Source organism: Giraffa tippelskirchi, chromosome 8 (assembly GCF_054371585.1).
Source record: "Giraffa tippelskirchi isolate mGirTip1 chromosome 8, T2T-mGirTip1v1.2.pri, whole genome shotgun sequence".
Taxonomy (NCBI): Eukaryota; Metazoa; Chordata; class Mammalia; order Artiodactyla; family Giraffidae; genus Giraffa; species Giraffa tippelskirchi.
This window is the reverse complement of record NC_137282.1, coordinates 71,579,582-71,590,000: the sequence shown is the minus strand read 5'-3', so window position 1 is coordinate 71,590,000 and position 10,419 is coordinate 71,579,582.

The window sequence follows — 10,419 nt, the reverse complement described above, 5'->3', positions numbered from 1 at the left end:
CGCCGAGCTGGCGGTGCCCGCGGGTCCACCTGCCGGCCGTTGCTCCCCTACACGCGACCTCTGGTCACGAGCCGCCGGCGCGCGCGCGTCGCCCGGCTGTCTAGGTGTCTGCCCCTCCCCCCCCTTTCCTCACTCTGCCGCCGAGCTGGCGGTGCCCGCGTGTCCACCTGCCGGCCGGGCCTCCCCCACTCGCGACCTGTGCCGCCGAGCCGCCGGCGCGCGCGCATCGCCCGGCTGTCAGGGAGTCTGCCCCTCCCCCCCTCCTTCCCTAACTCGGCCGCAGAGCCGCCAGGAGCCGCGGGTCGACGAGCCCGACGGGGCTCTATCCCCTCCCCCCACTTCCCTAACTCTGTCGACGAGCTGCGGGTGCCCGCGGGGCCACCTGCGACCGGGGCTCTCCCACTCGCGACCTCGCCCGCCGAGCCGCCAGCGCGCGCCCGTCGCCCGGCTGTCAGGCTGTCTGCCCCTCCCCCGCTCCTCCCCTCACTCTGCCGCCCAGCTGGCGTTGCCCGCGGGCACCTGCCGGCCGGGCCTCTCCCACTGGCGACCTCGCCCGCCCAGCCGCCAGCGCGCGCCCGTCGCCCGCCTGGCAGTGCCCTCGGGTCGACCAGCCGGACGGGGCTCTATCCCCTCCCCCCCTTCCCTAACCCTGCCGACGAGCTGCGGGTGCCCGCGTGTCCACCTGCCGGCCTGGCCTCTCGCACTCCCGACCTCTGGTGACGAGCCGCCAGCGCGCGCGCGTCGCCCGGCTGTCGAGGTGTCTGCCCCGCCCCCCCTTTCCTCACTCTGCCGCCGAGCTGGCGGTGCCCGCGTGTCCACCTGCCGGCCGGGCCTCCCCCACTCGCGACCTGTGCCGCCGAGCCGCCGGCGCGCGCGCATCGCCCGGCTGTCAGGGAGTCTGCCCCTCCCCCCTCCTTCCCCAACTCGGCCGCAGAGCCGCCAGGAGCCGCGGGTCGACGAGCCCGACGGGGCTCTATCCCCTCCCCCCACTTCCCTGACTCTGCCGCCGAGCCGGCGGTGCCCCCGTGTCCACCTGCCGGCCGGGCCTCTCGCACTCGCGACCTCTGGTGACGAGCCGCCAGCGCGCGCGCATCGCCCGGCTGTCGAGGTGTCTGCCCCGCCCCCCCTTTCCTCACTCTGCCGCCGAGCTGGCGGTGCCCGCGTGTCCACCTGCCGGCCGGGCCTCCCCCACTCGCGACCTGTGCCGCCGAGCCGCCGGCGCGCGCGCATCGCCCGGCTGTCAGGGAGTCTGCCCCTCCCCCCCTCCTTCCCCAACTCGGCCGCAGAGCCGCCAGGAGCCGCGGGTCGACGAGCCCGACGGGGCTCTATCCCCTCCCCCCACTTCCCTGACTCTGCCGCCGAGCCGGCGGTGCCCGCGTGTCCACCTGCCGGCCGGGCCTCTCGCACTCGCGATCTCTGGTGACGAGACGCCAGCGCGCGCGCGTCGCCCGCCTGGCTTGGAATCCGCCCCTCCCCCTCCTTCCCTCACTCTGCCGCCGAGCTGGCGGTGCCCGCGGGTCCACCTGCCGGCCGTTGCTCCCCTACACGCGACCTCTGGTCACGAGCCGCCGGCGCGCGCGCGTCGCCCGGCTGTCTAGGTGTCTGCCCCTCCCCCCCCTTTCCTCACTCTGCCGCCGAGCTGGCGGTGCCCGCGTGTCCACCTGCCGGCCGGGCCTCCCCCACTCGCGACCTGTGCCGCCGAGCCGCCGGCGCGCGCGCATCGCCCGGCTGTCAGGGAGTCTGCCCCTCCCCCCCTCCTTCCCTAACTCGGCCGCAGAGCCGCCAGGAGCCGCGGGTCGACGAGCCCGACGGGGCTCTATCCCCTCCCCCCACTTCCCTAACTCTGTCGACGAGCTGCGGGTGCCCGCGGGGCCACCTGCGACCGGGGCTCTCCCACTCGCGACCTCGCCCGCCGAGCCGCCAGCGCGCGCCCGTCGCCCGGCTGTCAGGCTGTCTGCCCCTCCCCCGCTCCTCCCCTCACTCTGCCGCCCAGCTGGCGTTGCCCGCGGGCACCTGCCGGCCGGGCCTCTCCCACTGGCGACCTCGCCCGCCCAGCCGCCAGCGCGCGCCCGTCGCCCGCCTGGCAGTGCCCGCGGGTCGACCAGCCGGACGGGGCTCTATCCCCTCCCCCCCTTCCCTAACCCTGCCGACGAGCTGCGGGTGCCCGCGTGTCCACCTGCCGGCCTGGCCTCTCGCACTCCCGACCTCTGGTGACGAGCCGCCAGCGCGCGCGCGTCGCCCGGCTGTCGAGGTGTCTGCCCCGCCCCCCCTTTCCTCACTCTGCCGCCGAGCTGGCGGTGCCCGCGTGTCCACCTGCCGGCCGGGCCTCCCCCACTCGCGACCTGTGCCGCCGAGCCGCCGGCGCGCGCGCATCGCCCGGCTGTCAGGGAGTCTGCCCCTCCCCCCCTCCTTCCCCAACTCGGCCGCAGAGCCGCCAGGAGCCGCGGGTCGACGAGCCCGACGGGGCTCTATCCCCTCCCCCCACTTCCCTGACTCTGCCGCCGAGCCGGCGGTGCCCCCGTGTCCACCTGCCGGCCGGGCCTCTCGCACTCGCGACCTCTGGTGACGAGCCGCCAGCGCGCGCGCATCGCCCGGCTGTCGAGGTGTCTGCCCCGCCCCCCCTTTCCTCACTCTGCCGCCGAGCTGGCGGTGCCCGCGTGTCCACCTGCCGGCCGGGCCTCCCCCACTCGCGACCTGTGCCGCCGAGCCGCCGGCGCGCGCGCATCGCCCGGCTGTCAGGGAGTCTGCCCCTCCCCCCCTCCTTCCCCAACTCGGCCGCAGAGCCGCCAGGAGCCGCGGGTCGACGAGCCCGACGGGGCTCTATCCCCTCCCCCCACTTCCCTGACTCTGCCGCCGAGCCGGCGGTGCCCGCGTGTCCACCTGCCGGCCGGGCCTCTCGCACTCGCGATCTCTGGTGACGAGACGCCAGCGCGCGCGCGTCGCCCGCCTGGCTTGGAATCCGCCCCTCCCCCTCCTTCCCTCACTCTGCCGCCGAGCTGGCGGTGCCCGCGGGTCCACCTGCCGGCCGTTGCTCCCCTACACGCGACCTCTGGTCACGAGCCGCCGGCGCGCGCGCGTCGCCCGGCTGTCTAGGTGTCTGCCCCTCCCCCCCCTTTCCTCACTCTGCCGCCGAGCTGGCGGTGCCCGCGTGTCCACCTGCCGGCCGGGCCTCCCCCACTCGCGACCTGTGCCGCCGAGCCGCCGGCGCGCGCGCATCGCCCGGCTGTCAGGGAGTCTGCCCCTCCCCCCCTCCTTCCCTAACTCGGCCGCAGAGCCGCCAGGAGCCGCGGGTCGACGAGCCCGACGGGGCTCTATCCCCTCCCCCCACTTCCCTAACTCTGTCGACGAGCTGCGGGTGCCCGCGGGGCCACCTGCGACCGGGGCTCTCCCACTCGCGACCTCGCCCGCCGAGCCGCCAGCGCGCGCCCGTCGCCCGGCTGTCAGGCTGTCTGCCCCTCCCCCGCTCCTCCCCTCACTCTGCCGCCCAGCTGGCGTTGCCCGCGGGCACCTGCCGGCCGGGCCTCTCCCACTGGCGACCTCGCCCGCCCAGCCGCCAGCGCGCGCCCGTCGCCCGCCTGGCAGTGCCCGCGGGTCGACCAGCCGGACGGGGCTCTATCCCCTCCCCCCCTTCCCTAACCCTGCCGACGAGCTGCGGGTGCCCGCGTGTCCACCTGCCGGCCTGGCCTCTCGCACTCCCGACCTCTGGTGACGAGCCGCCAGCGCGCGCGCGTCGCCCGGCTGTCGAGGTGTCTGCCCCGCCCCCCCTTTCCTCACTCTGCCGCCGAGCTGGCGGTGCCCGCGTGTCCACCTGCCGGCCGGGCCTCCCCCACTCGCGACCTGTGCCGCCGAGCCGCCGGCGCGCGCGCATCGCCCGGCTGTCAGGGAGTCTGCCCCTCCCCCCCTCCTTCCCCAACTCGGCCGCAGAGCCGCCAGGAGCCGCGGGTCGACGAGCCCGACGGGGCTCTATCCCCTCCCCCCACTTCCCTGACTCTGCCGCCGAGCCGGCGGTGCCCCCGTGTCCACCTGCCGGCCGGGCCTCTCGCACTCGCGACCTCTGGTGACGAGCCGCCAGCGCGCGCGCATCGCCCGGCTGTCGAGGTGTCTGCCCCGCCCCCCCTTTCCTCACTCTGCCGCCGAGCTGGCGGTGCCCGCGTGTCCACCTGCCGGCCGGGCCTCCCCCACTCGCGACCTGTGCCGCCGAGCCGCCGGCGCGCGCGCATCGCCCGGCTGTCAGGGAGTCTGCCCCTCCCCCCTCCTTCCCCAACTCGGCCGCAGAGCCGCCAGGAGCCGCGGGTCGACGAGCCCGACGGGGCTCTATCCCCTCCCCCCACTTCCCTGACTCTGCCGCCGAGCCGGCGGTGCCCGCGTGTCCACCTGCCGGCCGGGCCTCTCGCACTCGCGATCTCTGGTGACGAGACGCCAGCGCGCGCGCGTCGCCCGCCTGGCTTGGAATCCGCCCCTCCCCCTCCTTCCCTCACTCTGCCGCCGAGCTGGCGGTGCCCGCGGGTCCACCTGCCGGCCGTTGCTCCCCTACACGCGACCTCTGGTCACGAGCCGCCGGCGCGCGCGCGTCGCCCGGCTGTCTAGGTGTCTGCCCCTCCCCCCCCTTTCCTCACTCTGCCGCCGAGCTGGCGGTGCCCGCGTGTCCACCTGCCGGCCGGGCCTCCCCCACTCGCGACCTGTGCCGCCGAGCCGCCGGCGCGCGCGCATCGCCCGGCTGTCAGGGAGTCTGCCCCTCCCCCCTCCTTCCCTAACTCGGCCGCAGAGCCGCCAGGAGCCGCGGGTCGACGAGCCCGACGGGGCTCTATCCCCTCCCCCCACTTCCCTAACTCTGTCGACGAGCTGCGGGTGCCCGCGGGGCCACCTGCGACCGGGGCTCTCCCACTCGCGACCTCGCCCGCCGAGCCGCCAGCGCGCGCCCGTCGCCCGGCTGTCAGGCTGTCTGTCCCTCCCCCGCTCCTCCCCTCACTCTGCCGCCCAGCTGGCGTTGCCCGCGGGCACCTGCCGGCCGGGCCTCTCCCACTGGCGACCTCGCCCGCCCAGCCGCCAGCGCGCGCCCGTCGCCCGCCTGGCAGTGCCCGCGGGTCGACCAGCCGGACGGGGCTCTATCCCCTCCCCCCCTTCCCTAACCCTGCCGACGAGCTGCGGGTGCCCGCGTGTCCACCTGCCGGCCTGGCCTCTCGCACTCCCGACCTCTGGTGACGAGCCGCCAGCGCGCGCGCGTCGCCCGGCTGTCGAGGTGTCTGCCCCGCCCCCCCTTTCCTCACTCTGCCGCCGAGCTGGCGGTGCCCGCGTGTCCACCTGCCGGCCGGGCCTCCCCCACTCGCGACCTGTGCCGCCGAGCCGCCGGCGCGCGCGCATCGCCCGGCTGTCAGGGAGTCTGCCCCTCCCCCCTCCTTCCCCAACTCGGCCGCAGAGCCGCCAGGAGCCGCGGGTCGACGAGCCCGACGGGGCTCTATCCCCTCCCCCCACTTCCCTGACTCTGCCGCCGAGCCGGCGGTGCCCCCGTGTCCACCTGCCGGCCGGGCCTCTCGCACTCGCGACCTCTGGTGACGAGCCGCCAGCGCGCGCGCATCGCCCGGCTGTCGAGGTGTCTGCCCCGCCCCCCCTTTCCTCACTCTGCCGCCGAGCTGGCGGTGCCCGCGTGTCCACCTGCCGGCCGGGCCTCCCCCACTCGCGACCTGTGCCGCCGAGCCGCCGGCGCGCGCGCATCGCCCGGCTGTCAGGGAGTCTGCCCCTCCCCCCCTCCTTCCCCAACTCGGCCGCAGAGCCGCCAGGAGCCGCGGGTCGACGAGCCCGACGGGGCTCTATCCCCTCCCCCCACTTCCCTGACTCTGCCGCCGAGCCGGCGGTGCCCGCGTGTCCACCTGCCGGCCGGGCCTCTCGCACTCGCGATCTCTGGTGACGAGACGCCAGCGCGCGCGCGTCGCCCGCCTGGCTTGGAATCCGCCCCTCCCCCTCCTTCCCTCACTCTGCCGCCGAGCTGGCGGTGCCCGCGGGTCCACCTGCCGGCCGTTGCTCCCCTACACGCGACCTCTGGTCACGAGCCGCCGGCGCGCGCGCGTCGCCCGGCTGTCTAGGTGTCTGCCCCTCCCCCCCCTTTCCTCACTCTGCCGCCGAGCTGGCGGTGCCCGCGTGTCCACCTGCCGGCCGGGCCTCCCCCACTCGCGACCTGTGCCGCCGAGCCGCCGGCGCGCGCGCATCGCCCGGCTGTCAGGGAGTCTGCCCCTCCCCCCCTCCTTCCCTAACTCGGCCGCAGAGCCGCCAGGAGCCGCGGGTCGACGAGCCCGACGGGGCTCTATCCCCTCCCCCCACTTCCCTAACTCTGTCGACGAGCTGCGGGTGCCCGCGGGGCCACCTGCGACCGGGGCTCTCCCACTCGCGACCTCGCCCGCCGAGCCGCCAGCGCGCGCCCGTCGCCCGGCTGTCAGGCTGTCTGCCCCTCCCCCGCTCCTCCCCTCACTCTGCCGCCCAGCTGGCGTTGCCCGCGGGCACCTGCCGGCCGGGCCTCTCCCACTGGCGACCTCGCCCGCCCAGCCGCCAGCGCGCGCCCGTCGCCCGCCTGGCAGTGCCCGCGGGTCGACCAGCCGGACGGGGCTCTATCCCCTCCCCCCCTTCCCTAACCCTGCCGACGAGCTGCGGGTGCCCGCGTGTCCACCTGCCGGCCTGGCCTCTCGCACTCGCGACCTCTGGTGACGAGCCGCCAGCGCGCGCGCGTCGCCCGGCTGTCGAGGTGTCTGCCCCGCCCCCCCTTTCCTCACTCTGCCGCCGAGCTGGCGGTGCCCGCGTGTCCACCTGCCGGCCGGGCCTCCCCCACTCGCGACCTGTGCCGCCGAGCCGCCGGCGCGCGCGCATCGCCCGGCTGTCAGGGAGTCTGCCCCTCCCCCCCTCCTTCCCCAACTCGGCCGCAGAGCCGCCAGGAGCCGCGGGTCGACGAGCCCGACGGGGCTCTATCCCCTCCCCCCACTTCCCTGACTCTGCCGCCGAGCCGGCGGTGCCCCCGTGTCCACCTGCCGGCCGGGCCTCTCGCACTCGCGACCTCTGGTGACGAGCCGCCAGCGCGCGCGCATCGCCCGGCTGTCGAGGTGTCTGCCCCGCCCCCCCTTTCCTCACTCTGCCGCCGAGCTGGCGGTGCCCGCGTGTCCACCTGCCGGCCGGGCCTCCCCCACTCGCGACCTGTGCCGCCGAGCCGCCGGCGCGCGCGCATCGCCCGGCTGTCAGGGAGTCTGCCCCTCCCCCCCTCCTTCCCCAACTCGGCCGCAGAGCCGCCAGGAGCCGTGGGTCGACGAGCCCGACGGGGCTCTATCCCCTCCCCCCACTTCCCTGACTCTGCCGCCGAGCCGGCGGTGCCCGCGTGTCCACCTGCCGGCCGGGCCTCTCGCACTCGCGATCTCTGGTGATGAGACGCCAGCGCGCGCGCGTCGCCCGCCTGGCTTGGAATCCGCCCCTCCCCCTCCTTCCCTCACTCTGCCGCCGAGCTGGCGGTGCCCGCGGGTCCACCTGCCGGCCGTTGCTCCCCTACACGCGACCTCTGGTCACGAGCCGCCGGCGCGCGCGCGTCGCCCGGCTGTCTAGGTGTCTGCCCCTCCCCCCCCTTTCCTCACTCTGCCGCCGAGCTGGCGGTGCCCGCGTGTCCACCTGCCGGCCGGGCCTCCCCCACTCGCGACCTGTGCCGCCGAGCCGCCGGCGCGCGCGCATCGCCCGGCTGTCAGGGAGTCTGCCCCTCCCCCCCTCCTTCCCTAACTCGGCCGCAGAGCCGCCAGGAGCCGCGGGTCGACGAGCCCGACGGGGCTCTATCCCCTCCCCCCACTTCCCTAACTCTGTCGACGAGCTGCGGGTGCCCGCGGGGCCACCTGCGACCGGGGCTCTCCCACTCGCGACCTCGCCCGCCGAGCCGCCAGCGCGCGCCCGTCGCCCGGCTGTCAGGCTGTCTGCCCCTCCCCCGCTCCTCCCCTCACTCTGCCGCCCAGCTGGCGTTGCCCGCGGGCACCTGCCGGCCGGGCCTCTCCCACTGGCGACCTCGCCCGCCCAGCCGCCAGCGCGCGCCCGTCGCCCGCCTGGCAGTGCCCGCGGGTCGACCAGCCGGACGGGGCTCTATCCCCTCCCCCCCTTCCCTAACCCTGCCGACGAGCTGCGGGTGCCCGCGTGTCCACCTGCCGGCCTGGCCTCTCGCACTCCCGACCTCTGGTGACGAGCCGCCAGCGCGCGCGCGTCGCCCGGCTGTCGAGGTGTCTGCCCCGCCCCCCCTTTCCTCACTCTGCCGCCGAGCTGGCGGTGCCCGCGTGTCCACCTGCCGGCCGGGCCTCCCCCACTCGCGACCTGTGCCGCCGAGCCGCCGGCGCGCGCGCATCGCCCGGCTGTCAGGGAGTCTGCCCCTCCCCCCCTCCTTCCCTAACTCGGCCGCAGAGCCGCCAGGAGCCGCGGGTCGACGAGCCCGACGGGGCTCTATCCCCTCCCCCCACTTCCCTAACTCTGTCGACGAGCTGCGGGTGCCCGCGGGGCCACCTGCGACCGGGGCTCTCCCACTCGCGACCTCGCCCGCCGAGCCGCCAGCGCGCGCCCGTCGCCCGGCTGTCAGGCTGTCTGCCCCTCCCCCGCTCCTCCCCTCACTCTGCCGCCCAGCTGGCGTTGCCCGCGGGCACCTGCCGGCCGGGCCTCTCCCACTGGCGACCTCGCCCGCCCAGCCGCCAGCGCGCGCCCGTCGCCCGCCTGGCAGTGCCCGCGGGTCGACCAGCCGGACGGGGCTCTATCCCCTCCCCCCCTTCCCTAACCCTGCCGACGAGCTGCGGGTGCCCGCGTGTCCACCTGCCGGCCTGGCCTCTCGCACTCCCGACCTCTGGTGACGAGCCGCCAGCGCGCGCGCGTCGCCCGGCTGTCGAGGTGTCTGCCCCGCCCCCCCTTTCCTCACTCTGCCGCCGAGCTGGCGGTGCCCGCGTGTCCACCTGCCGGCCGGGCCTCCCCCACTCGCGACCTGTGCCGCCGAGCCGCCGGCGCGCGCGCATCGCCCGGCTGTCAGGGAGTCTGCCCCTCCCCCCCTCCTTCCCCAACTCGGCCGCAGAGCCGCCAGGAGCCGCGGGTCGACGAGCCCGACGGGGCTCTATCCCCTCCCCCCACTTCCCTGACTCTGCCGCCGAGCCGGCGGTGCCCCCGTGTCCACCTGCCGGCCGGGCCTCTCGCACTCGCGACCTCTGGTGACGAGCCGCCAGCGCGCGCGCATCGCCCGGCTGTCGAGGTGTCTGCCCCGCCCCCCCTTTCCTCACTCTGCCGCCGAGCTGGCGGTGCCCGCGTGTCCACCTGCCGGCCGGGCCTCCCCCACTCGCGACCTGTGCCGCCGAGCCGCCGGCGCGCGCGCATCGCCCGGCTGTCAGGGAGTCTGCCCCTCCCCCCCTCCTTCCCCAACTCGGCCGCAGAGCCGCCAGGAGCCGCGGGTCGACGAGCCCGACGGGGCTCTATCCCCTCCCCCCACTTCCCTGACTCTGCCGCCGAGCCGGCGGTGCCCGCGTGTCCACCTGCCGGCCGGGCCTCTCGCACTCGCGATCTCTGGTGACGAGACGCCAGCGCGCGCGCGTCGCCCGCCTGGCTTGGAATCCGCCCCTCCCCCTCCTTCCCTCACTCTGCCGCCGAGCTGGCGGTGCCCGCGGGTCCACCTGCCGGCCGTTGCTCCCCTACACGCGACCTCTGGTCACGAGCCGCCGGCGCGCGCGCGTCGCCCGGCTGTCTAGGTGTCTGCCCCTCCCCCCCCTTTCCTCACTCTGCCGCCGAGCTGGCGGTGCCCGCGTGTCCACCTGCCGGCCGGGCCTCCCCCACTCGCGACCTGTGCCGCCGAGCCGCCGGCGCGCGCGCATCGCCCGGCTGTCAGGGAGTCTGCCCCTCCCCCCCTCCTTCCCTAACTCGGCCGCAGAGCCGCCAGGAGCCGCGGGTCGACGAGCCCGACGGGGCTCTATCCCCTCCCCCCACTTCCCTAACTCTGTCGACGAGCTGCGGGTGCCCGCGGGGCCACCTGCGACCGGGGCTCTCCCACTCGCGACCTCGCCCGCCGAGCCGCCAGCGCGCGCCCGTCGCCCGGCTGTCAGGCTGTCTGCCCCTCCCCCGCTCCTCCCCTCACTCTGCCGCCCAGCTGGCGTTGCCCGCGGGCACCTGCCGGCCGGGCCTCTCCCACTGGCGACCTCGCCCGCCCAGCCGCCAGCGCGCGCCCGTCGCCCGCCTGGCAGTGCCCGCGGGTCGACCAGCCGGACGGGGCTCTATCCCCTCCCCCCCTTCCCTAACCCTGCCGACGAGCTGCGGGTGCCCGCGTGTCCACCTGCCGGCCTGGCCTCTCGCACTCGCGACCTCTGGTGACGAGCCGCCAGCGCGCGCGCGTCGCCCGGCTGTCGAGGTGTCTGCCCCGCCCCCCCTTTCCTCACTCTGCCGCCGAGCTGG